Source organism: Kogia breviceps, chromosome 5, assembly GCF_026419965.1.
Source record: "Kogia breviceps isolate mKogBre1 chromosome 5, mKogBre1 haplotype 1, whole genome shotgun sequence".
NCBI lineage: Eukaryota > Metazoa > Chordata > Mammalia > Artiodactyla > Physeteridae > Kogia > Kogia breviceps.
Window position 1 is genome coordinate 64,298,862 of NC_081314.1, and position 22,705 is coordinate 64,321,566.

The 22,705-nt window shown below is 38.3% G+C and overlaps 1 long non-coding RNA gene across 8 annotated transcripts in view; it reads left to right on the forward strand.

The window, feature by feature from the left end:
- The window catches only part of LOC136794244 (uncharacterized), a 692,340-nt gene that overhangs the window by 114,143 nt on the left and 555,492 nt on the right, over window positions 1–22,705 (forward strand). For 6 of the 8 annotated variants that reach the window (XR_010840679.1, XR_010840677.1, XR_010840687.1 and 3 more), the window contains exon 2: window positions 10,754–10,823. This is a non-coding gene — a long non-coding RNA (uncharacterized lncRNA). Of the gene's footprint in view, window positions 1–10,485; window positions 10,619–10,753; window positions 10,824–22,705 lie in introns of those variants that run through there. The other 2 variants (XR_010840680.1, XR_010840681.1) reach the window with 2 other exon arrangements.

Below are 22,705 nucleotides of genomic sequence, written 5' to 3' on the forward strand. Positions count from 1 at the left end.
GTAACATATTCAAGGAAATCAGTTTTATTACTTTGAAATTCATAGAGCATCTCAAACTAGACTAAGAAACTACTGCCAAGTAGAGGAGATCCCATAGGACCCATGTTAGTGGTTGATAAGATGGTTTTAATTAGCATTGCAAGTATTTGTAATTGAATGTTTCTATAATGGTTGAAATTTTTATTCTATGGTAGATTAAACACATCCATATCAGTTTTATTTACATTATTTCCTTGATAAGCTCCTTTTAAAAGTAAATACTACAGACATTATTCTATGTTCAAATTACTCCAATTTGTTATTAATAGAGTACCACCAACAGAGCTTTACAGTTTTATAACATCTCAGTCAATATTTAAATGTCTTCAAGGTATACAACATGAAATAAGTCTGCTTAAAAATTGAAGTTAAGCAGAACTGCAAAGCATCTGTGAGCTTGCTTATTGTTCTGTGTTATTATCCTGAGTAGACATTTCTTATTTAACATCCATCCGTGCAACCGAGGGAGACTAACTTGTCTTCCAAGTAGGCTCCTCACAGCTCTTGACAGACATTTTGACAGACATCTTGATAGACAAGGAACAGTACTTCTGTTCCCTTTATAACCTTCAACCCCAGTGGTAGTTCAGCCTGTCTGATCATTGTAAGTGTTAGGGATCAACCCCTAAATGAGCTCATTTTATTTAGGAATCATGTTAAATCAGATACTTTTTAATGTTGATATGAAATTTCTCTCTGTAGCTTTTCCTCATTAATTTTAGTTTGACTTATGGAACTACACAGGATACGTCTACTGCCCTTCTCCACAAGAGAATGTGTGCATTTGCCTCTACACCCACATTTATATCAACATCTACCTCTGCATCTACCTCCACAACTGCATCACAATCCATGACTATGTCTATGTCTATGTCTATGTCTATGTCTATGTCTATGTCTCTCTACATTTTTCGAGTTCTCTGGGATCTCCTTTAGTCCAGGATAAATATCTCTGTTTCCTTCAGTGGTTCCTCAGCTTAGTTTTGAGTCCCTTTTCTGAAGACATTTTGTCTTGTCTATCTTTGTGTGGCATTAACTTAAATGTGAAGCAAATTTTTTCTTTTCTGAAAGGGTTTTGATTGACTTTCTCTAGTTTCCAAAGCTTTTATTCACTCATGCTAATAAACCTCAGGGAAAAAATTGTCCAGTTTTAGTTGTTCTCTGTTGGACAGATAGCATTTCCTTGAGTCGGTTCTGGGGCTATTGCCATCTGAAGTTTTGCCACCTTAGGTGTGTTACTTTCATGACTCTGCCATTCTTAGAAATGAAAACTCCCTCTTTATGCTCAGTTTGGGGAATCTGAACTTATAGAAGTGAGGCCGCTTCTCCTCCTCAACCATGGAACTCCACAGCCTTTGTGTTTTCCCTTCCTAAACACTCTAGCATGATGTCCATAGGCTTAGAGTTTTGAAAACAAAGGCCTATTTAGGGTTGGCTTGGGAGTGGTCCACCCCATCTGGCTCTTCTCTCTTTTACCAGAAAAGACTCTTAATTCCCCCTTAGGCCAAGGCAAGTCCAGATCTGAAGGACATAAAGGCTTAGCCAATATTCCATTTATTCAACAAATAATTGTTTAGTGCTTATTCTCCCTACTCTCTGTCAGGTACTATTTTAGGTGTTTGGTGAATAACGGTAACCAAAACAGACAGTATTTCTGCCTTCATGCAGCTTATATTCTGGTGGAGGGGACAGATGCTAAATAATAAACATGATATACAACTAAGGATTATATGATAGTTAAAGGTGATCTGTGCTACAGAGAAAGTAAAACACTCTCCTATGGGGAGTGGGGAGTCCCATTTTTACTCCCAAGTTAAAATAAGAAATTAGGTTTTTCAATGTTATTCTGTTATATTAAAAATCCCAATAAATTGCCCAGCTATAATCATCACTTGTGTCCCTGAGTGCCTATGGTGTGGCAGGTGTGTGGTAGATATTATCACATTTAATTCATATACCAGTACAAATATTACAGAGCACTTAACTATATTCTACATATGTTCTAGATATATACATTCTAGATAATGTGTTAAGCATTTTATGCAATGCTATCTCACCTATCTTACCACTTGGGAAATTAAATATAATATCCTCATTTTTCAGAGGAGAAAGTTGAGAATTTATGAGATTAGGTAAGTTGTTCCAGGTGACACAGTCCTAAGGGAAAAAGTAGGGATTCAAAATTGAAGTCAATCTAGCTGAAGCCCAGAGCCTTCCCTCAGATCCTGGACCACCTCCCAAAGGTATGACTCTGTCCCTCTGTTGCCCCCTGCCTGCCTCAACACCAGCATCTACTGATCTGTTCTTCAAAAACAGTGGGGCATATTTCATTAATGCCATCATTCATTTATTCATTCAATAAATATAAATATTGATTGTGCTAGGATTTGGATTTTTAAAGATGGAGAAGTAATAGCCCCCACCCTGAACAGACTCATGGTCTTATGAGGAAGTAGATATGCAAACATTTATTTTCATAAACTCTAGTCAATTTTATAATTAGAGGTATGCCCACCATGGCAAAGCTCTGTAGCCCTTCCAACCTCTGAACTTAGAGAAGGCATTTTAGGGCTTCGAGTTTTTTGTTTCTTACCTATAGTAAGAAATGCATTTTAGATCATGACCAATATACATGTACACATACAAAGTACAATTTTCAATTAAAACAAAATTTTCATGGAAAAAAGCTCATGCCTAGTGCAGATACTATATTCTAATACCACTTTCTTTTAAAAATTCTTCTCTTGAAATAAAACATCTGGTCTTAACACACTGTAAGAAGATGTGACATTTAGTTCAAGCTTTGAGAGGTGAGTCAGATATTGCTGGATGAGGTAGGGAAGGGTATTCTGGACAAAGAATGTCTTCTACAAAGGCCCTTAGGCAGGAAAGGCAGTGTGGAGGGGGATAGGCTGAAGGTGAAACTGAAAGATACAGTAGATGGGCAGCAGCTTGTGAAGGTTGTGAAAGGCCTATGGGTGAGACTACAAGTGTACTTTATTCTTGAGACCAGTGCTTCTCAAATTTTAATGCCCATATGAATCACCTGGAGATCTTGTTAAGATGCAGATCTGGTCCACTAGGTCTGGAATGGAGTCCCAGTTTCTGCATTTCTAACAAGCTCCCAGGTGATGCATTTTGGTTAGCAAGGCTCTATATACCATGGGGTACTATTGAAGAATTTTAATCAGAAGAGTGACATGGCTAGATTTTTCCTTTAGAAATATTATTGTAATGGCTAGGTAGAGGATGAATTTTGAGAATTTGAGAGAGAACCCAGTTTGGAGGTTGTTGTAGTTGCTTAAGTCAGAGCTGCTTCAGATCCAAATTAGAGCAATAGGATTGTGACTAAAAAGAAGAGGAGAAAATGTAGAGAAATTTATAAGATGTAATTCAAGGGTTTTGGTGAATGATAGAGGTTGAGTCAGAAGGACCAACAGGCATGGGCCTGGGACTTGTTGCTTGAGAAACTAAGTGTTGCTTTTTACCCAGATAGAAAAGGAAGAATGCATGTTTGCGCTGTCCCTTCCCTTCCCTTCCCTTCCCTTCCCTTCCCTTCCCTTCCCTTCCCTTCCCTTCCCTTCCCTTCCCTTCCCTTCCCTCTCTGTCTCTCTCTCTCCCCCCTTCCTCTCTCTTCCTCCCTCCCTCCCTCTTTCACTTGCTTCTCCCATTCCCTGCATGATTGTGGAAGACAATGAGGTTGATTTTTCAACATTCTGAGCTGGCTTTAGGACTGGTGCAGGAGAGTGGATTTGGGAGTCATTAGCGTACAGATCATAGGTGATCTTGAAGAGGAAAAGGTGGCCAGAGAATGTGTAGAAAGAAGAGGATCAAAGCAGAGTGTTTCAGGGAAGAGGGAGAGTCCCTTGTCAAAGTTGATGGAGCCAGGAACATGGAATTAGAGGGATTGGAGAATCAAGAGGGTGGTCAGAATCCAAGAAGCCAGGGAGAGAGAGTTTCAAGAAGGATGAGTTAGGGAGTTAACAGACAATGAGTAAATCCAAGGAGAGAATTACTGCTTTCCTGAATGAGGCCACAGAGAGAGAAGATGAGAGGATCAATTACAGAACCTTGAGAAACTACATGTTATAATTTCAGGACTGTATGTGACTTAGGAAAGGGATGGAAGGTCTGGATATAATATATCAAGGAGAAAATTGACCCATACTGATTGACTGTGAGGTACAAAGGAAAGGAAGGATTCAGATATGTTGTCAATATTTTGGGTCTGGGAACTTAGGGTAATACGTGAACAGAATCAGAGAAGTAAAGGGAGGGAGCTGTTTTATGGGTTTGTTTTTTTTGTGTGTGTGGGAGAAGGCAAATAGAGATATTTTGGATATGTTTATTTGAGGATTCAGTGTCATAGCCTAATAAAAATGTCTTATAATTTATCTGAAATATGGCATCAGTTTGGATAGGAGGTCAGTGTTGGAAATGTAAATTTTAAATACCATTCATAAGAAAAGGGAACCCTCCTATACTGTTGGTGGGAATGTAAATTTGTGCAGTCACTATAGAGAGCAGTACAGAGGTTCCTTAAAAAACTAAAAATAGAGTTGCCATATGATCCAGAAATCCTACTCCTGGGCATATATCCGGAGAAAACTCTAATTCGAAAAGATACATACACCCCAATGTTCATAGCAGCACTATTTACAATAGCCAAGACATGGAAGCAACCTACATGTCCATTGACAGATAAATGGATAAAGAAGATGTGGTATATATATATACAATGGAATATTACTCAGCCATTAAAAAGAATGAAATAATGCCATTTGCAGCAACATGGATGGACCTAGAGATCATCATACTAAGCGAAGTCACAAAAAGACAAATATCATAGGATATCACTTATATGTGGACTCTAAAAAAATGATACAAATGAACTTATTTACAAAACAGAAACAGACTCACAGACTTCAAAAAACAAACTTGTGGTTACCAAAGGGGAAAGCCAGGGAATTTGGAATGAACAGATACACACTGCTATATATAAAATAGATAAACAGTAAGGTCCCACTGTATAGCACAGTAAGTATTCAAAATCTTGTAATATCCTATAATGGAAAAGAATCTGAAAAAGAATACATATATATATTTACAATGTTACTATATATATGTATATATACACATAACTGAATCACTTTGCTGTACACCTGAAACATTGTAAATCAGCTATACTTCAATAAAAAATAAATAAATACCATGCACAGGATGTAATTGTAAGAGTTGGGTTCCCTGTAGTTCTGAAAAGAACACATGTTTTAGACCTTGAGTCAATTTATCTTCTCTCTTTTAGGGAAGTCTACTTATATATCACATATTATTACTCCAATTGTGTATCACTAGAATGGTGCTGTTACCTCATATGCTTCAGTAAGGGGTGGTTGTGTTGACAGCAGGGAAGATCACGTGAAGAAGACAATGATGAACTTGAAACTCCCAAACAGAAGGTTTTCCCAGGGACTTGGTGGCCAATTCATTTACAAAGAGCACATAACCAACATTACCATTCAATCGCAATAATCATTCTTAATCTGTCCACATATCAGCCTGGCTCCCTTTCAAGGCAGGTTGACACGTATAGTGCCTTTCTGCAAATTAATAAAAGATGTTCCCTCTGGGTGGATGAGTTACCAAATGGCACCACTTCTCCCAGCTGTTGAAGTCCAGCCCCAGGGCATTCCACTTGGTCAGCATAACTCCTGGCTAGATTTTGCCCCCCATTTGCCCCTTCCGGCATCTGGGTGAAATGTACAAATTGCACAACTGACTGACCATAGCAGTCCCCTTCCTCTTTTTTTTTGTTTGATTTGTTTCATTTCATTTCTTTTCTATTAGGTGATAGTAAAAGAATTGAGATATTTTCAGGGAGCAACAGTTTCATATTCTTTTTAAGAAAATTGTGGTAAAATATACATAACAAAATTTACCATTTTAACCATTTTTTAAGTGTAAAGTTCAGTGTCATTAAGTACAATTCACACTGCTGTGTAACCATCATGATCATCCATCCCCAGGACTCTTTATCTTGCATAACTGAAATTCTGTACTCACCAGACAGTAACTCCAAATTACCCCTTCCCCACAGCCCCTGGAAACTACTCTCTGTCTCCATGAATTTGACTACTCTAAGTATCTCATATAAGTGGAATCATACGTATTGTGTGTGTTTGTGTGTCTGGCTTATTTCACTTAGCATAATATATTCAAGGTTCGTCCATATCGTAGCATGTATCAGAACTTCCTTTTTAATGCAGAATAATATTCTATTATATGTGTATACCAGGTTTTGTTTACCCATTCATCTGTTGATGGACATTTGTGTTGCTTCCATCTTTTTGGCTATTGTGAATAATGCAGCTATGAATATGAGTGTACAAATATCTGTTCAAGTCCCTGCTTTAAATTCTTTTGGATATATACCCAGAAGTGGAATTGCTGGATCATATAGTATTTCCATATTCTAGAAGTTTGCTGTTTATTAACTGAATTTTTCTTGAAAAGTCTAGCACTTAAATTGCCATTTTTTCTTGCAACAAAGGCATAAAACACATGTAACTCATATACTGAGTAATCTGTATTCAGTTCTCTTTTCTGCACCTTCAGCTATGCTCTGTTATGTTCCTGGCTGTTTATAATATCTTGGGATATTCCATAACTTTCCAGTCACTTTTAGTTGCTAAAGACTAGTACACCCAGTTAAATACTCTAGGCTCCCCACTTTCCCCACCTTTCCCTCCTCCCCTTAGTTCAAGCTTGACTGAGGGATTAGCAGGGGTAGAGGGTAAGGTCTGCTCTTTCATGCACCTCCCTTGCTGTCCTTAAGGTTATGGCTCCCCATGGATATGAGGAGTGAAAGGGACAAGAGCCTACCTCTTGGCCTTTACTCTCCTTTTCTAGACATTTCCATAGAGAGTCATTTCCTTGGCTGCAACCTGCAAGTTTCTATGTTTAGCCCCACCTGCAATCGATTAAGTTACTACTTGGGCCCTGTTGAAACTTCTTAGGATTCTTTGGCTTTGTCCTCCGCCCCTAACTGATTGGATCCAAGCTATTTGTGTTACACATACCCCGTGTATGTTGGTACATGCCTATCTTCCCCAGTTCATCCCTGAGTCATTTTGCTGGATTCCCCTGTTGTCAGATGCCTTTGGTAACCCATGTACTGACATTCTCTTGGGGCAGGAATTTTTTTTCACGGGCCCAGCCGCTCCGCGGCATGTGGGATCTTCCCAAACCGGGGTACGAACCCGTGTCCCCTGCATCGGCAGGCAGACTCTCAACCCCTGCGCCACCAGGGAAACCCAACGGGCAGGAATTTTTGTGGATCCATTATGTTTGGATTTTACTTGTTTACATTTTAGAGCTTAGGTTTAGTAATTCCCAGTTGTGAAAGCACATCTCATTTCCAGATCTTAGTGCTAAGCACTGAAGTGAACTTTGGCATACATTCTGACTTTCCCCTTAGCCTGGCCTACCTTTGTTTGATAAATACTGCATGCTGCTTGGTGCTCCTCCTAGTTCTCCTTCTTCATAAACTAACTCATAAAAATAAGAGTTAAAATTGTTTTTAATTTCCATAAAAAATTTAAAAATTAAAAAAGTATAAAAAGAAAATAAATATCACTTGAAATTACATTATCTGAGAATAAATACTATTGCCACTTTTAATGCACATATATATGTTATATATTTATATATAAAACAAATATATAATATTTATATATTTATATATATCAAATATATATATTGCAATCACATAATATATGGAGTTTCATATCCTTAATTTTTCACTTAGTATGAATATTTTCCCATGTCAGTAAGAAACATGATCGCTAATGGGCATATTACATTCTATTGTATTTATCACAATTTAGTTGATAATTTTCCAGATTTGAAGCATTTATAATAATAATATCTAATACTTACTTAGTACTTACTATGTGCTAGCCATACCTTTGATACTTTACATATATTAACTCATTTAATTTTCATAACATACTTTTGCGATTCCCACTTTACAGGGGAGAAAACAGGCATAGAGAAGTTAATAATGAAAGTCATAAGGTTGTCTTTGGAAGCTGGTGAAGTTATAATTGGAATGCAGCTAGTCTGGCTCTAGAACTTGAAGTCCTAACCCCTATCCTATTTGCATTTACACCAATGATGGGAAGAGCTTCCAGGCACACTGACTTCTACCAGTGTAATTTAGTTCCTCTTTTATTACCTTGAATTTGAGATCTCTCTGAATGGATTATCCTTTCCAATTTGCATTTACACCATAAATGCAAATTGGGATCTCTCTGAATGGTTAAAATAGTTGAAGGATCAGGGATCCCCTAAAAACAAAGGAACTACAATTTTATACAAATGAGTCATTTGTACAAATTTGTACTCCTTTTATACAAATGAGTCATTATACAATGAGTCATTTGTATATATACCTCAGATAATACTATAACCTTGTTTTATTGATTTGTACATAAATGACTTTATGTCATCACTACTATATGTGTGATTGTGTACTCTGACTGCTTGTGCCCTGCTTGTACTCTGACTGCTTGTGCCCAAGATTTGGGGGTCATTACACCTGTCAAGGGTACCTTTCAAAATGTAGCCTTATTTTGACAACTGCTGTCACAGGTGATATTTAGGATACTTTCTCAAGCTTTTAGGCAGTTGGAAGTCCTATTACGTTAATGATCTTATACTGCTCTTTGGCTTAAATAACACAGTAAAAAAATATCCTGCTCAAATGTATTTTTACTTTGCATTTGCTTTATGTGATGTGCAGAAAGTGTTACATGTATCTGCATTTCCAGGTAATAATAACCTTTGTTAATCTAGGTTTTATCTCTGGAACATAAATTCTCTACTACCATCCTGAATTCAAGGAACACTAAGACTAGCAGTCAGAAATCTCAATTTTTTTTTTAAAGAAAAGTTGAAAATTCCATGCACATATAACAGGGAAGAAAATTTTAGCAATTTCTACAGTGATCTGGCCAACTTCAATTGGGAGTCTAAATTATTCCTTGTGATGGGATGAAAATCAATCATGTATCCTTCACTAGTTCTTTGGGTTAGTATTTTATCATCACTATTTTCTGAATCTTCGTCGAATCACATGTCTCAGGCTTCATTAAGATTCTGTGTCTTTTAGTGACAGGTACAGCTTAGATTTTAAATGATTTAAAATCTAAGAAGTAAGTGCGCACAGAGAGGCAGGCAAGAGGCTGGTAACCTGGAGCAAAATAACAAACACACATTCTACTGTGTAATATCTTGAAGCCTGTGTTGCTTGTGATTCTTTGTAGTTTTTATTTTTAAGTGTGACTCTTGGTTGAAGCTTTGTCTTGAACATAATGCTGTTGTTAATAGCGAATGAAATGACTGGAGCTGTGCTGAGGAAAAAAAGAAGTCAGCTGAAGGATTTAAAGCAGACCACTGCAAACCAAACGTTGCAATTATCTGCAGCTGAAAACAAGTAGCTTTTAATGTGTCCATTTGGCCAAGAAGAGAGAGGAGAATTACAGACCATTGCTCTTTCCTCTCTCACTCTCATACTCTGTCTTCTTCTTTATATAGTTTATCATCCATAATTTCAGGATGTATTTTGCTCCTTTAAGCTGTTTTATCTGTAGGCTTATGAGGTCACTCATGTGTGAATTCCTTTGTTAGTCATCTCACCTTTTGCCTTGATGATAGAAAATTGATCAGGCCTAAAGTACAAGTTCAATAGACAACCCCCTTGGTCCTTTGTCTAGGAGAATAGCTACCATTGAAGGCCATGAGCAGGTTGCTATTAATATGACAGCCTGCTCTATCTCCCACTGTAATTTATAATGAAATACCTAATCTCCATTATTTTGATCCAAGCAGGCGATCCCATGAAAAAGTCTTTTCATCCAGTTCCCAATGGCTGTTACATGAGAAATGGCAAACCAATAATTTTTGTCAAGTTTTTTAAGCCAACAGAAATGCTTTTCCACTGCTACAGTTTCAAAAGGCACAGATAAAGCTCATTCACTGAGATGAATGAAAAAGCCATCTGGGGTTTTTCTTTTTGACTTCCTTTCCTTTTCTCCATCCTTGTAATCAAATTTGAGCAAAATCAAATGGGGCTTTCTATGAAAGTACCTTTTGTTGATCTGAACGAGCTGGTAATTTACAAAATACCCTTCCTTTGTGAGGAAGGCTAAAGAAAAAAGAATCAGTAGCTTTTAAAGCTGGGCCTTAGTGGGACTCTAAATGCAATGAAAGCAGTCTGTGTTGAGAGATTGAAATGCATTTCAAAGCCAGGCCTGACTCGGGTACAAGGAAGAACAGACCTATGTGCATTTTGTAGGAAGAAAAATGTGAATGGAAAAGGGAGAAAGGGAGAGAAACAGGGGGAAATCTGGATAATACATTAAAGTAACCATAATTTTGGAGATGCATTCGTCTTGTTGAAATTGTGTTCGTAACCAGTGATACCGAAGTCGGATATTTGCTCAATCAGGATGCTCAACAATTTAGCCTTTAAAGTTTGGAGCTGCCTGGGTTTGTGGAGAAAGTCGGCTCGTGAAGTGTGTGATGTTTTTCTCCAACTTTTTCTTTTTCTTCTTTGCTTTGGGATCCTGTGGGAAGTACCTCAAGAAAATCTGAAGATGCTAATTTTCAGACAACTAATATTTGCTATTTTTTCCCTCTTTTTGCCTATTAGATTTCCTCGTGGCAGTGATTCTTCTTCACCCCTTTGAATTCAGAAGGATGGCATAGATACCTTGAAAACAGTAAGTAATGTGTGATATTTTCTTCAATTACTGTTAATAGTTAATCATAGTAAAGCTGAAATTTGGTTACTGGGGGAGTTTGGAATCGTCATGCATGCCTAGAAGGAAAATAAGTTTTGTGCAGCATTTGCATTATTTGATGTGAATTACTTTTGGTTTGATTTAACTGTTTATCAACAATATTGTGCTAATGAGCATCTTTTTCACTACTGCTTTACCCAGTATATTCTATGATAGCTAAGTATTGTGTGGCATGTAATGTATGCATTCTTAACACAACAGTTCAAGAAACAATGCAAAAAATTGCAGGAAACTATCTTTGGAGATGTTATGTTTTGTTTCATGTACCACACAGGCTTCCTCACACATTTATAGTTTTGATTCCTATCAGTCATGCTTTCTAAGGGACCTTTCTACTTGTGCTTGAAATAAAATTCTTGTATAAATTACATGAGCTTATTTCTTCAAAATAAATATCCAGAGGGAGAAGCAAGAGTTGTTTTGATATTATAAATTAATCAAACAATTTTAAGGTGCTTTAAGCTACATTTCCTATAATTTAATCAAACATTATAACCAAATAACAAAGCTTTGTTTAGAGATATTATCCTCTTTTAAGAAAAGTGAAAAGTCCATTTTCAGCTTCCTAAAAATAAGACAGACTTGTGTTATCTAAAGACATACTTTGGACATGATACTTAGAGTACACATCACAAGTAGTTTTTAAACGTAAGTGCAGTATTGGCATTTTTAATTTTTAACTATGGTGCATCTTTTAAATATGTAAATACCTTAATTAGAATGAAGCAATATGGGGCAGAATCAGTTCTAATGTCTCCTTGATGGTTTGAACAGTATCTTCATTAGTGTGGGCACTGCCAAATCGAGTGTGACCTGAGAATTCCATGTAGGCAATCATGAGACTTTTCTTTCTGGAGCCAGGAAACAAGTTTTAATGAAACCAAGACCTATGTTGTTTAATCCTTAAGGTAACCATCAGAGATTTTAGAGATGCTGAAATGGGAAATAGGATCCAGATGGTTTAACAGAGGTCTCTATGAGGGCCAAACCCTTTCCCCTTCTAACTATTCCTCATAGCAAATCTAAAGTCCTGGAAGTTTGTGTTTAAGATGAAGTCTGTTTTCTACACTTTTGCTGCTTTAGGTCTCTTTTCCAACTTCCTACAAATTTATCTTTGCCTGTGGTTTTGAGCCATTTGCTGCCTCCTAATGCCTAACTTTAAAATAGCACACATGGCGAACTGCCAAAAAGGTGGCAGTGGGGTATTGGTTTGTGCTGGTATTGAAGTTCCAAGGTTGTTGTTACCCATAATTTACAGCAGTTGCTACAAAACAGATGATTAAAACCCGAGGAGTGGCAGGGAGGGAGAAGAGTAAAATTAATTGGTGCACTTCTTCATGGATCTAAGTGTGGTTTCTTCCTGTGAAAATAAGTTGGATTGTTGTGTTGTCTATGTGCATGAGCACAGCAGTCTGTACTGTGCCATTGCAATCACTGCCTACAGTCTTAGGTTGACAGAGAAGCACAATATTAAAGAGCTTTTGTTTGAAAGATGTACTTAATTATACCATTTATACAGATTTTTTCTCATAATATTGATTTCATTCCTTTTTATAAAAATTAAGCTTGTTGTTAGATTAAGGTTGTTGCTAACTTTTTTAGTTCTTAAAAGAAAAAGCTTATTATTTAGGCATGTCATTGTTGTTTTATTACTAAGCCAAATTAGTACCTGAGCAATAATGCTTTGTCTTTTACTTACTAATTTCATGTCTAGTCAATCTTGTAAGAATTTTGCAAAGTTTCTCTTCTGTGTTATCTTTAAGTACTTTTGGTAAGAGCTAGAGGTAATTTGTTTTGGAGTAGTTGTAAAGAACGACTGTCAAGACATGTTAAGGAATGGATAATCAGGCCTGAGAATCAGCTAAGGTTCCTGCTTGCTTGGTTTATCAAGGACTGCCTGCTTTAGAGCTCTTGTTAGTGGAGAAATGAATGTTTCCTCTTTCTGTCAACATAGGTATGAACATTGTTCCATAAGCACCTGCATTTGGGGCAACTGGAGAGCTAGGTATTTCCCAGCTAACCGTTGGGGCAAGGGAAGCTTCTCAAGTCTTTTGCATACATGCCTTCTATTCCTGGATATAACAACTCATATGCCATACACTGTACTATTTGCTAAGCCAAAACAAAAACAAATACAAACAAACAAACAAAAACCCACTTCTGGAAAGTTTAGAAATCTGGATCTTTGTGGTATCTTCAGAAGTTATCAGAGGAAAGGAAAAGGTCACACGTTTGTCAAAACTCTGAAGCACCTGAGATTTATTTTAAATTTGTTTAAAGATTTATTTTAGATTTGTTTTCCTTTGTGTAAAAATAAAATTTCCTTGGGTTTTGCATCAGGAACTGGGTGCTACCTTTCCATTACAATGATGGTATTGAGGTTTCAGTGCACTCATGGACTAGCAATAAAATCCAAAGGTGGAGATGAGGCTTGTATAGCCCTAATCCTTCCAGCGTAGGGGCCTGCGTAAGCTCTGTCAGTAGAAGCTATTATCTTCAGCAGGATGAGATAAATGTGTCCATGATCTGATGTACTGACAAGCTATGGATTGCCTGACTAAACAGGGTGTGTTAAGTAGTCGCATTCTCTAGTGTTCAGAATGCAGGAAATTGATTGGCCTGCTTTTAATTCCAGTTTTGTATTGATGATGGGCTGATCACTGGTATCTTTGGTTCTTACTTCCCTCAGGTGTCCAATGGAATGTTATCTGTTGTTTGTTTATTTTCTTGCCTCCTATGGATGGAGCAGACATTTTGGCATGAATATGACCGTTGGGTCTGGTCAACTTATTTGGTAATGACGTGATGACAAAGAAAAAGCCAAGTTTCTACAAATGATGCCTCATTGCTAATCCCAGATGGGAGCCAACATTAGATGACAAAGGGGACAAGACAAGAGAGTTTGGGGCAGGTTTTAATCAATGTCGAGGTCATTCCAATTATTGGTCAAACAACTCTATGAAACTATAAGCATGACAGCAGCATTTAAAGTGGAAGAGAATGCACCAATTTCCATTGTGTCCTAAAATTCACTATGGGGAAACTGGGAGCATAATAGACAGAAAATCTCTATTTATGTAACACCACTTTTTACAAGGGCTTTGATGCAGATTGTAAGATGACAAAATAGATATAAGTAATGACTAAATAATTATGTGTAGTGAAAATAAAATTTAGTTTAACACAGGAAAAAAAGTGCAACACGTCTGAAGGCTATATATTTCAATTTTATTTTTTTGAGTCACAGACTTGGCTCAGGGTTTTTAGCAGCTATAGCAAAAATGAAAAAAAAAAAACCCATCATTAAAAGGGTAACTTCCATATAGTGAGCATTTTGTACATTTTAGCCCTAATCCTCATGAGAACCCCAAAGCTTGCTATCATTACCCTCATTTTATAGTGGAGATAATGCAGCATCAGAAAGATTCAGTGACTGGCCTCTGGTTACACAGGCAGCATGTGACTATGTGGATTAAATCCTGGGCTCTCTGATTCTTATAGCCTGGGCCTTCCTGGGGTAACACAGATGTCAGCTGTCCCTGCAGTCTCTGACACATGCATAACCTCTTTCTGTTTTTGTCCAAGAAAGCTTTCAGTGAGTCTTTTGCTTGCACGCCGGTATATTTTCTGCATAGGTTTTCTTTTAAGTTGCTCAGGTCATTGCTTCTGCTTTTTGGCTTGAGCAGTTGATGTTACACAGTTCTTGGAGCCTTGAACTTGATTGTCAGCAGTGTATCTCTTTTAGGAGAGGACGTCCAACCTGTCAGCCATTCAAAATTGATTATGTTATTGTAGTCTAATGAGTATGTTCTTCAAAGAGTGAATTGGAGGCTAAAAAAAAATGCCTTTTGATGTTCATAGACTCCTTATAAAGTGCTCTAAAACCAAGAAAGTTTGTAGTTTTTTTCTCCCACTAAGAGACTTACAAGAACAGATTTAATAATGTATAATAACCTTCCTCGGAAGGGCAAGCTCTCTTAACATATATAAGCTAGCTCAGTGGGGGTAAAAAGACATGGGTAAAGTGAGTAAAATACGTGGGTAAAAATGTGCTGTGAAAAAAATACCCCAAAGTTATTTTCAATCTCTTTCGTAAACTGAAGGAAGAGCAAAGTACTTTATCCTATAGTTTAGCATTCTAACAGTTCAAAGATAGGGGCAAGCAGGACACAGTGAAATGAAGATGTGTGCAGAAGGAATGTTAAGGCTTCCCCTCCAGCTTCTGCTATGCAGCAAATTTGAATTCAGCTATGGCTTATGCATGAATTCAGGTTTTCTCTTGTTTGTTGGGGAAGCCAGATCTGGAAATAATGCCCTTTAAACACAGAGCAGACCTCTCTTCTCAACCTTGCTTGGATGACTTACCCAAAGCAACTTGGAAAATTTTTCTTTTTTGGACTTCTAGATATGACCCAGGAAATGGTCACTTGTATTTCTTCATAGAGAATTCCCAAATGGACAAGTTACTTTTCTGGCCTTCAAAAAAATAAAAAATAAAAGTCCAGATGCCCACAGGGATAGCACAATCCATGATCAATACAGTGTGAAAATAAGAAAAAAAAGGAGGAGGGGCTAGAAGGATGAAGGGAGGTAGAGGACAGAGGATGAGGGAGAGAAAGGGAAAATTCCAGGGGATCAAAAATGTTTAAAGACTTTATATCCTAAAGTCACACAATTTTAGAGCTGCACTCTGCCTTAAAGAGTTTCTAACACTGGGATTATCAACTGGGAGGATGGGCAGTAGGCGGGGAAGGGTGACCCCCAACCTGCTATGGGCAGCAGGCCATTCAGGTTGCTGTATAATGTTTCAAAAAGCATATGAACACATTTAATATTATAGTGTAATTTTATATTTGGAAAATTCAACAAATATTGTTATGTTAATAATTTAAACATCAGAAACTAATGCTCCACAGGATCATCTTGGTCTGATGTCTGATGGAAATGTACAGAGGGTCAGTCATTCTCAGCCTGCAAAACCCTCTGGGTGAAAGGTGGGTAGCTGTATCATAATGTGTTTGGTACTGAGGGGGCATTAGATTTTACATTTTAATAAATAAGAAGGTATAGGATAAAACAGGTTACAAAGCACTTATCTAGACCGAGGAGAGCAAGCTTGGGAGGTAGTCATCATTCAACAAATATTATTGAGCACCCTACTGGGTCTGACACTCAGTTGAGGATATCTTTGCAGAGAACTGGATATATAAATATGGAGCTCAGGTGAGTTCTGGGCTCAAGATAGAAACCTGGGACCATCTTGGAACAGAAATGTCAAGTAAGTTAAGGACCAAGAAGGGCACACTGTATTTAGCAACAAAGAGATTGTGATTGACTTTGCAAGGGCATTTTGGGTAGAGGGCTGATGTGGAAACCAGATTGCGGTGAGCTAAGAAGTGAGTGGGAGGAATGAGAGAGGAGATTGCATCTATGGACGATTATTTCAGTCAGCCTCACTGGGGAAGGATTTGGTCAAAGCTAGAGCAGAACTTGGGCATTAAGGGAGAGTTTTTTTTAACATGGGAGATAATTAAATGCAAAGTATTTTAATACATATAAGATAGTTAAACAACTATTAATTCACTGAATGTTCATCGAAAATGCATTATGAGGTGGAATGTCAGATGAAGAATGCATAGTTCTTGCTCTCAGAAAGTTTGCAAGCTAGGTTACTCAATAAGGCCAATCACTAATCACAATAATAGCCTGGAAATATTATGGCTCATCAAAGTAGTATAAACAATGCTACATGGATTAAAATATCAAAGATCAAAAGTTATTCACCGAGGGACTCCCTTGGTGGTGCAGTGGTTACGAATCTGCCTGCCAATGCAGGGGACATGGGTTCGAGCCCTGGTCCAGGAAGATCCCACATGCCACGGAGCAGCTAAGCCCAAGCACCACAACTACTGAGCCTGTGCTCTAGAGCCCGTGAGCCACAGCTACTGAGCCCACGAACCACAACTACTGAAACCCTCTTGCCTAGAGCCCGTGCTCAGCAACAAGAGAAGCCACTGCAATGAGAAGCCCACGCACCACAACGAAGAGTAGCCCCCGCTCGCTGCAGCTAGAGAAAGCCCGCGCGGAGCAATGAAGACCCAACACAACCAAATAAATAAATAAACTTATTTTTTAAAAAAAGTTATTCACCCATGTGGGATCAAGAAAGGTATTATGGGGCTTCCCTGGTGGCGCAATGGTTGAGAATCCGCCTGCTGATGCAGGGGACATGGGTTCGTGCCCTAGTTCGGGAAGATGCCGCATGCCGCGGAGCGGCTGGGCCCGTGAGCCATGGCCACTGAGCCTGTGCGTCCGGAGCCTGTGCTCCGCAACGGGAGAGGCCACAACAGTGAGAGGCCTGCGTACCACACACACACACACACACACACACACACACACAGAAAGGTATTATGGAGAAAGCAGACCTTGAAAGGATGAAAAATTACAACAGAAGGAGCTTGGGAACCAAAGCACAAAGAATGTGGGGTTTTGGGTTAGCATACAACAGTCTTAAAAGATCATGGAGGGCACATTGGACTTTTACTGTGGGGGCTTTGAATTCCGAATTCATTGGTTTGGTTCAATTCTGTGAGCAAGTGGAAGGTTTTTGTATAAGATAAGGACGTGGTCCACAGATCTGCGTTAGGAAAATGAACTTGGTTACCACACCTGGAAATGTTTGGAGTAGGTTGAAAGTAAGGAAGCTGTTTAAGAAACTTGTGAAATAGACCAGGTGAGAGGGAACCAGAGGCTCAATCAGAGTAGTGACAGTAGAAATGGAATGAAAGAGAATTAATTCACTCATTAATTCAACAGAAATTTACTTAGTGCTTACTATGTGTTAGGCTGACATAGCATCTCTAATCTCAAGGAGCTCCCAGCCAAATGTGTGATTTGAATAAGTTCCATAATAGAAGGATGAACTCAATGGAAAGAGATCACACAGGAGGGAGGGGTATGTGTGTGGAAGAAACCAGAAACCAAGGGAGTAGACTTTCAAGAAGGAAAGAGAGAGTGCTATTACCAAAGGGATAGAGTAAAAGGAGTCCTGAAATAATTCTGTTGGGTTTTTCAACATGGAGGATGTTAATGATGTTAAAAGGAGCAGTTTCACTGAAGCAGAACTGTTATGGATCGATGATTGATTGGGAGGTAAGGAATTGGGGACAGGGAGACCGGAGAAATATTTTAGACATATTTTAAACATATGGTAGCTGCTGAGGTCAAGGTAGTGCAGAGTAAGAGATAAAAGATGATTCTATGATTTTAAGTCTCAGGGAATGATGGCATCCCTTGGCAAAATAGAGAAGTCAGGAGAAAGACTTAATTTTAAGGGAGCTTTGGTTTTGCCCTTGATTGAGTTTGAATATGAATAGACATTTAGTCCATGGTTTGAAAAAAGGATAAAAATAATTTAAAGTACTGTTAGGGCTACACACAGCTAGTTTTGATTTGTATAATAAGGTAGCTGAAGCCAAAGTTATAGAAAGTACAGTTGACCCTTGAACACTGTGGGTTTGAACTACACAAGTCCACTTACATGCAGTTATTTTTCAATAGTAAATATTACAGACTACATGGTCATTTGTTGAATCTGCAGATGTGGAGAACCATGGATATGGAGGGCCAACTATAAATTATACATGAATTAACCACCACACCACCACCAGTTGTTCAAGGGTCAACTGTAAAACTGTAGAGGGAGGAGAAGAGTACAGAGGACAGGAGAAAAGAATGAGAAAGAAGATTAGAAGCCAGTGAAGCTAACTAAAAAGAAGTGGTCAGAAAAGCAAAAGAAACCACCAGGGTGAGTTATGGCAGCCAAGGAGAATTTTGTTTTCATGGTTGTTTACTCTTTGGTGGTTAGAATGTTATTTACTTTAAAGCAGAATAAGTACCAAGAAAATGCCAGTGATTTTTGAGAGCTAAGAATTTTTGGTGTTCTTAGGAACCATTTGTTCCCAATTGGGAACAGCCATTTTAGTGGATTCATCAAAAAAATAGAAACTGAATTGCAAGGGGTTAAAGTGTGAGTAGGAGTTCCTTTTTATTGTTGCAGGGAAGATGAGATTGTGGCAAGGCTGAGAGGAAGACTGAGCACATTTATATGTATAACTATATGAGAAACAGAGTCATCAGGGGTGAGAACTGAAAGAAAAAGTGGATAATTGATGAAGAAAATTTGGGTAGACAGTATGATTTAGCTTCTATCTTGGTGTTTCTGTCAGAACTCAATGAGATAATGAATATGAAGTATCTGACACATTAGTTGGTTTTTAATAAATGTGACCTATTAGTAATTCGGAGTCAGGTGGAATAAAGAAAGCATTATTGATTACCTGCTCTATGCCAAGCCCGTGTTATTTTACTTCACTTTCACAACAGCCCTCTGAGCTAGGCATTGTCAGTCAGTTTTATACACAATAAAACCTAGAGTTTGATGCCTTGCCTAGAGTCACAACAAAGTAAATACAGAGCTGGGATATGAACACAAGCCCATACTAAAGATACCATTAGGCCTTGTGATTTTTTGGAATAGTTTCAGTCTCACATGGGGTAAAGGAAGTAAGAGAAGTAACTTGAAGGAATCCTTATTGATGTTCTTTGTAAAATGAGAGGTTAGGTATCTGCTGAGAATGAGGAGGTCCATATAGAGAGAAGGGGATGAGATAAGTGAAAGACTTGAAACAGACTCCAGGGTGTTAGTGCATCATTAAGAGATGAAGAAAAGAGGTGAAGTTTAGGTAGCATGTATCCTTGTTACATAAGGATACCTTAAGGTGAGGTCTCTGATACTGCAGCAGTATCTTCTAAGTCAGGAATAAGCAAATTTTTTCTGTAAAGTGACCGATTGTAAATATTTTAGACTTTGTGGGTCATGTGGTCTCTGTTGTAGCTACTCAAGTTAGTTGTTGTATCATGAAAGCAGCCATAGGTAATGCATAAACAAATGAGTGTAGCTGTGTTCTAATAGAACTTTATTAACGTTGGGCAGTGAGAATATTTCATATGATATCATAGTGGATAATGTCATTGTATATAATACATTTGTCCAAACTCATAAAATGAACAACACCAAGAATGAACCCTAATGTAAACTGTGGACTTTGGGTGATAATGATGTGTCAGTGTAAGTTTATCAACTGTAACAAATGTCCACTCTGATGAGGGGTGTTGATAATGGGGAGGCTGTGCATGCATAGGGTCTGTGGCTACATGGGAAATCTCTGCCTCTCCCTCTCAATTTTGTTATGAACCTAAAATTGTACTAGGAGAATAAAGTCCCTAAAAAAAGAAAAAATAATGGACACTGAAATGTTAATATTTACATGTTGTGAAATATTCTTCTTTTGATGTTTTTTTAATCACTCAAAAATGTAAAACCATTCTTAGCTTGAGGGTAGTACAAAAATAAACAATGAACCACATTTGGCCTATAGGCAGTAGTTTTCCCACTCCTGTTTTGGGTACTTCTTAGAATATAGATTCCTGGGTTTTACACTAGGCCAACTCAATCAGAATAATTGAGGGCTGGGGTCCAGGAATCTGCATTTTAAAAGAGTGTGTGTGTGTATATGTGTGTGTGTGTGTGTGTGTGTGTGTGTGTGTGTGAATATACCATTCTGAGACTACTGCTTAAGGACAGAACTAGTAAATAGAGAAAGGCTGGGCATGGTTCCCTGAAAAATACAGTCTCCAGGTCTCAAATCACAAAGCAACGCTCAGCAATACAGGACTGGGAGCCAAGGAAGGTCCATAGTGGTTTGTGCTTGGCATGGAAGCAATGGCGGAAAATACAGGGGCAGGGAATTCTAGGCTTGTGGTTAGTGCTTCACTGAATGATCATCCAGGGGACCCAGACTTGGCAGGAAGGCAAAGAAAGACAGAAGGAAGCTTATGAACTCAAAAAATCAGGAGAATTGGAGGGATTAGGCTGATGAGAGTAGGACACAGACTTGGAAGTCAAGGGTTAAAGGGGGATGAACAGATATCTTTGGTTAGAGAGGACTTTCAGAAGAGCTGTGAACCATGTTGAAGTATGAGGTAGGGCTGTATCAGAAACTAACCAGTGTTGTAGAGATGGGTGTCACTTGAGGTGAGAGGTCAAGGGCTTGTGAGGTCAGGGGCCTAAGGAAAGTTAATTCAACACAGTTGGACAACACAACTAGATTGAGTGTCCAGGATGAAAATGCAGATGACCAGAGGAGTGAGAGAAGAGCCTTGTCAGCATGGGTTAGCCTGGCCAAGGAGGCCTGGCGAAGGGTGTATAATATTTAGACAGGTAGAGAGCAAGGGGAGGAGGAGAGAAGAGATGTTCACTGATCATCTACTCTGTGCCTCTTTAGTGGGCCCTTATGCATATCAACTCATTTGACCTTTTGCAACAAACTGCTGAAGGGAGCATTATTCCCATTTCAGAGGTGAAGAATCTAAAGTTCATAGAGGTCAGAGTCCAAAGTTGGGACTTCCCTGGTGGTCCAATGGTTGGGACTCTATGCTTCCACTGCAGGGGGCGCAGGTTCGATCCCTGTTTGGGGAACCGGGATCCTGCATGCGGTGCAGTGTAGCCAAAAAAAAAATAATAAATAAATAAATAAAATAGAATAAAATGAGAAATTGGTCTTTATCACTGGGAAGCCCATTATCTTTTTCTTTTTCTGTTTTATTTTGTGTATCAGCTTCAATAGGCTTGTCAGTAGTATCTTCCTAAAGCACTGTGTTCAGAAGGATTCTGAGGTAGAAACTAAGGTCAGAAAGAGTTGTGATTAATGAGTAAATTTTCCATGGGCACAGGAGGGGAGAGCTGTAGCTTCCATTCCTCATATTTGCCATTCCCTATGCATGTAAACTGCCTAACCAAGGGGAAAGATATTCCAGTTTAGGTGGGCTGAGGTTTAGTGAGCAAAGAATGAGTTGAGAAGGAGCATACTATCTCTAACAGACTATGGCAGGACCAACTTGGTTGGTTGGAGGACTCAGATAGAGGCACGGAGGGACTAAGCCTGTGAATAGGATGACAAGTTCCAGGTTTTGAGTTTGACTTGATCCTGGGAACAACAGAAGGGTCTTGTTTGTTTGTTTAAAGCAGGAAAATGACATAAAAATGATAGTGTAGGAAGTTTAGTCTGGTGGTTAAGAAAGGGATTCAACAGAAAGGCTATTATCAAGGTGTGAAATGTTACAAGCTTAGATCAGGGGAGTTATTCGTGTATGAATAGCAGGAATGGAAAGCAAAGAGATATTTCAAAAGAATTATTAGTATTTGATAACTACTTAGATATAGGAAATAACATAAAAGAAGGTAGAGTCATGGATGACTAAGATAAGATTTTGTTATGTGTATTTCAGTGAAGCTGGTCCATTCTGAGAGAAACTTCTAGAAAGACTCCCATAATCAAATATATTTGCAAACAGTATTTACTCAATACTCATTTTCGAGACTCACAAAACACATTAGCATATATAAGGCTCTGAGAAGTCCTTCCAAAAAGAAACCTTTTAAACTGTATTTAACTCAACTTTCTTTCAAATTAACTGAACAAAATATCTCTTTCTTACATGAAAGTGTGGCTATACAACACATACTCTGGAAAATGCTGGAAAAAATTGTGATGCCATGATCAAAAAATAAGGAAGCTCTTTTGAAGTAAACAGAATGAATTTTGTTTGGGGCTATGTTGAATTTGAAAGCAGGTATCTTGGAGGGGAGACGTTCTAGAGCTTGGTGAGGAGATTAGGGCTAAAGGTGTAGATTTCAGAGTAATAAGCATAGAGGGGATTGTTGAAGTTAAGATTGTCTA